At 38.9% G+C, this 5,439-nt stretch overlaps 1 pseudogene; it reads left to right on the plus strand.

Moving 5' to 3' along the window:
• Positions 1–237: 237 nt before the first annotated feature.
• On the plus strand, positions 238–724 carry LOC101516254 (S-phase kinase-associated protein 1-like; annotated as a pseudogene).
• The last annotated feature ends 4,715 nt before the right edge of the window (positions 725–5,439 follow it).

The following is a 5,439-nucleotide window of genomic DNA, read 5'->3' on the forward strand; positions in this document are numbered from 1 at the left end:
TTGCTACCGTTGATCTAGAGAAACTGAGAATATAAAATTGTGTGCATTTAACTAAGATTGATGAAGGAAATAAGAATAGGTGGATAAAGAATGAGAAGCCAGGCATCTGTCACCATCTTCTGTTTTATTAATTTAATTTTAGAATTAGGTCCTCAGAGCGGTCTGTCCTCCACCTTTCTTTCTGTGTGCCAATGCCGCCTGCTCCTCGGGCCGCCATGTCCACAAGCTCGGAACACCATGCCTTCAGCTAAGTTGCAGAGTTCTGATGGAGAGATTTTTGAAGTTGATGTGGAAATTGCCAAGTAATCTGTGACTATCAAGACCACGTTGGAAGATTTGGGAATGGATGATGAAGGAGATGATAGCCCAGTTCCTCTACCAAATGTTAATGCAGCAGTATTTAAAACAGGTCGTCAGTGGTGCACCCACCACAAGGATGACTCCTCTCCTCCTGAAGATGATAAGAACAAAGAAAAGCGAACAGATGGTATCCCTGTTTGGGAGCAAGAATTTCTGAAAGTTGACCAAGGAACACTTTTTGAGCTTATTCTGGTTGCAAACTACTTGGACATCAAAGGTTTGCTTGATTTTACGTGCAAGACTGTTGCCAACATGATCAAGGCAAAGACTCCTGAGATCCGCAAGACCTCCAACATAAAGAACGACTTCACTGAAGAAGTAGCAGCCCAGATACTCAGAGAATCAGTGGTGTGAAGAGAAGTGAAATATTGTGCCTGACACTGAAACACTGTAACGATTATTCCAAATATTAGTTGCACTGCTCTGCTTGTAATTGTCAATATTAGGCAAACAGTAGACAAATGCAGCAGCAAATCATTTGTTGTAGCAGAATGTTGTCCTCACTGCTTGTGTAGTTTCAGTACAGATTCCAAACCTGAGTTTCCTCTAGTATGATCGAAAGTTTCTGTTTTCTTTGCTCTGAAAAAAACTGAATTGTGGGTTCTTGATAGAAAGTGACATTCTGGGCTTTCCCTCTTGTAAAGCCATTTCTGTCTAGTTTATTGTCAGTTAACTTGAGCGAACTTTTAAAAGTTGGCATTGTAAATAAAAAAAACTTTCAAGAAGTTTTCTGAGAAAGAATGAAGAAAATATCTTTATTCATGAGTTGGATACTGAAACGAGGCTGTTTGCAGTCAGTGTCCTAAGTGGGGCTGTCAGGATGTCTCCCAGCCGTGTGTCGGTCGGTGCCCCTGAGGCTGACTCGGCTGTATGGAGCTGGGCTCCCTCAGTTGCATCTGAGGACTTGCGCTTGCTTTAATCGTCTCAGCTTTGAACATGTTGTCTCCGTCACTACCTGATATGTGGGGCTTTTTGGGGGGTGGAGGGGAGAGATGTAACTACTTTATTAGCTTTTCAACTAAAAACGACATTTAATTTAAGTGGTATGTCATCTTTTTATAATCTCTTTCCATGTGAGGAACACTCTTCACTCTACTTGCATGTCAAAAATAATATTTAACATTAAAATATGTGGCAGAATCCAGAAAATGTCCTTTATGAATGTGAGATAAAGGAAGCTATGTAAAAAAGTAAAAGTAAAAGTAAGTTATGATAGACAGTAAAAAAAAAATAAAAAGAATTGGGTCCTCAAAGAGTTCAAGTTATATGGGAGAAATAAACCTGAGTGATTTTTAATTGGTAATGTATTTAGAATGGAGCTATAATATATATTGTAATTGGCTATAAAATTCTAATACTTCATGCTTTCATGGGACATACTCAGAATCATGGATTGTCCCAAAAATGGTAAAACTTTTTATGGTGAACATGCTATTCTCAATAGTATTGTTATTTATTTGTAATTTTTTATTAGTGAGTATGTATATTTTGGACTTCAAATGAGTAATTACGCACTATCCTATTTTATCATCCTTCCCTGTATCCCAGTGTACTGAATGTTAAATTGCATCTATGAGATGCTTCAAAAAGTTCATGGACCCAAACAGGTACAGCCAAATAATCTTTGACAAAAAGACAAACGACAATCCAGGCAAATGGGAAGGTCTGTTCAATAAATGCTGTTGGGACAACTGGTTAATAGCCTGCAGAAATAAAAAGATAGATCCACATCTCTCACCATACACTAAGATCAGATCTAAATGCATAACAGATCTAAACCTACATCCAGAAACCTTCCAACTTTTGGAAGAAAATGTTGGAAACACACTGCAACACTTAGGGGTAGGCCCCTACTTCCTAAAAAAGACTCCAAAAGCAGTAGAAATCAAGACCAAAATAAACAATTAGGACCTCATCAAACTAAGAAGCTTCTGTACAGCTAGAGAAACAATCAACAAAGTAAAAAGGCAACCCACAGAATGGGAGAAGATCTTCGCACACGACATAGGTGATAGAGGGCTAATCTCCAGAATATACAAAGAGCTACAAAACAGCCAAAATGTCAAAACAAACAAGCCACTCAAGAAATGGGCACGGGAAATGGGCAAACACTTCACAAAGGAACAAACCCAAATGGCAAATAAACCTATGAAAAAATGCTCAAGTTCCCTGGCAATAAGGGAAATCCAAATTAAAACATCAATGAGGTACCACCTAACGCCAGTAAGACTGGCCCACATGAATAAAAGCACCAACAACACTTGTTGGCGAGGTTGCGGGGAAAAAGGAACCCTACTCCACTGCTGGTGGGGCTGCAGGCTGGTACAGCCTCTATGGAAATCAGTATGGAGAATATTCAAACAACTCAAATTCAACATACCGTATGATCCAGCAATAGCACTCCTAGGAATATATCCAGAACAATTGTTTTACGAGAAACCAACATGCACTCTTATGTTCATAGCAGCACAATCAGTAATTGCAAAAACATGGAAGCAACCAAAATGCCCATCAACAGAGGATTGGATAAGAAAGCTATGGTTCATCTACTCCATGGAATACTACTCAGCTATTAAAAAAAACAAAATGCAGTTCTTTGTGGCCAAATGGGCCAAACTGGAAACCATAATGCTAAGGGAAATGAGCCAATCCCAAAAGGTTAAATACCACATGTTTGCCTTAATTTAAGATGATATGATGTTATGTATAACATGCTATGTTATGAATGTTATATGTTGTGTATAAACTAAAATTGAAATGGAAGTGAGGTGGTCACTGAAGGTGGCTGGGAACTCGCATTTACTTTTAACATATTGGTTACTCATTACTATGTCAATTAATTCCATAATGATGTAAATTTTTGCTGATGGTATGTTGGAGCTTTCAATTGACTGGGATGATACTCTGCTGGCTCTGTCTTCAGACCAGAGAGGGTATACCTAAGAAGCCGTTGAACTTGACTGGACAATAAGATGCTGGACTCTATGTTTGGTATACGCTTGCAATGGGGAAATCTCAACTGAACTTGAGCTGTGGTTATGAAACAAGGTGGAGGAATCCACCATGGTGGGAGGGTTTGGGGAGGGGTGGGGAGAACCCAAGTACCTATGTAACTGTGTCACATAATACAATGTAATTAATGAATTACAAATAATAAATTAAAAAAACGTGAAAAAAAAAAGTTCATGGACAGGCCAGTATTGTGGTGCTTCAAGTAGTCTGCTGCTTGTAACGCTGGCATCATCTACTGGAGACCCAGTTCAAGGCCTGGCTGTTCCACTTCCAATCCAGCTCCCTGATAATGCATCTGGGAAAGTAGTAGAATGTGGCTCCATTGCTTGGACCCTGCCATGCATGAAGGGAGTTCAAGATGGTATTCCAATCTCCTGGCTTCAGCTTGGTCCAGTGCCAACTATTATAACCATTTTAAAAAGGAACCAATAGGTGGAAGATTCTCGCTCTGTTTCCTCTATTTTTTCCTCCCTTTCTGTTGCTCTGTATATATATATATATATATATATATATATATACATACATATATATATATACACACACACAAATTCTTCAAGATGATGGAAAGTATACATTATCTTTTAATTTCATCTTTCCACAAACTTTTGAAGTATGGGTGTGCTCTGGCTTTGTTCTTTGAAAATATGATAGTATGATAAGCCAGTAAGAAAGAATTCCCACAGGACACAGATGCAGTCTTTTTTTTTTTTTAAGATTTATTTATTTTATTACAAAGTCAGATATACAGAGAGGAGAGACAGAGAGGAAGATCTTCTGTCCGATGATTCACTCCCCAAGTGAGCCGCAACGGGCCGATGCGCGCCGATCCGATGCCGGGAACCTGGAACCTCTTCCGGGTCTCCCACACGGGCGCAGTGTCCCAAAGCATTGGGCCGTCCTCGACTGCTTTCCCAGGCCACAAGCAGGGAGCTGGATGGGAAGTGGAGCTGCCGGGACTAGAACCGGCACCCATATGGGATCCTGGGGCGTTCAAGGCGAGGACCTTAGCCGCTAGGCCACGCCGCCGGGCCCACAGATGCAGTCTTGAAATACCATTTTTCACTAAAATGAGTCAGAGTGCTCTTCAGCATGACTTATTTCAAAGCAGAGAAAGAAAATATATCAGGTAACTTCTGAATATACCGTTACAGCAGAAAATTAGACCTCACCCAAGAACATCAGGGCCTTGCTTGACCAACCTTCAAGTCAATCCAAGAAGGATTTTTTAGTGACTGAAATGGTGAAATTTGAGCATTGCTAAAACAGATTCCAGCAATGAATTTCAACACAAGAAACGTGTATGAAACTGTAAGATGCAATACTGGCTTGAAAGACAAAGAAAATACCTGAATCATTATTGAAAACTTGAAAAGAAAGTGGAATAATCGAGTATTTTATCACATCTTTCCCTACCACTAGGTCACCCAAAACTAGATGAAGCAACATTTCAATGTATAAAGACATTAAAACTAATAAAAGAAGAAAGGTATCCACTAAGCATTTTTGGGATTATCTAATGAATTGATATAGCTAGGCACTGATCATTCACTATAGCTACCATTATAAAAAAATGGCAAGCATATAATAAATATGTCCTGATTTAGTATATAAATGTTTGCATCAATTTGTTTTGTCTCATCCAAATCAACACTGTGTTTGAAAACATACAATAAGCATATTATATATTAGGAGACCTCAAGATTACATGTAGCAAAGAATAAAATACTGAGTAACAACATGTTTGGGTTGTAATCCATGAAATCCAGTTTCCAGATCATCTACACACAGAGATCCATAATCAAAGTCCTTGCAAGGAGGATGCGAAGGAAGATAAAATGTAAAACAAGCTGTCATGGACCTATGAACTACTTGTCGTGTGTGGAAGCTATTTGAATAACAACGTGTTAAAATATCATTGTAAGAAAGGCAGAAGCTTCAACATTGCCTAGTGCATTGTAACTCACGATACCGGTTACTTCATTCTTTCTACATGTCAAGTTTCACTGAACTATATACATATGGAGCAAGTTTCCTGGCATATCAATTTTTTAATGTCCTAAGAAAATG

Source organism: Ochotona princeps, chromosome 13 (assembly GCF_030435755.1).
Source record: "Ochotona princeps isolate mOchPri1 chromosome 13, mOchPri1.hap1, whole genome shotgun sequence".
In the NCBI taxonomy this organism is placed as follows: domain Eukaryota; kingdom Metazoa; phylum Chordata; class Mammalia; order Lagomorpha; family Ochotonidae; genus Ochotona; species Ochotona princeps.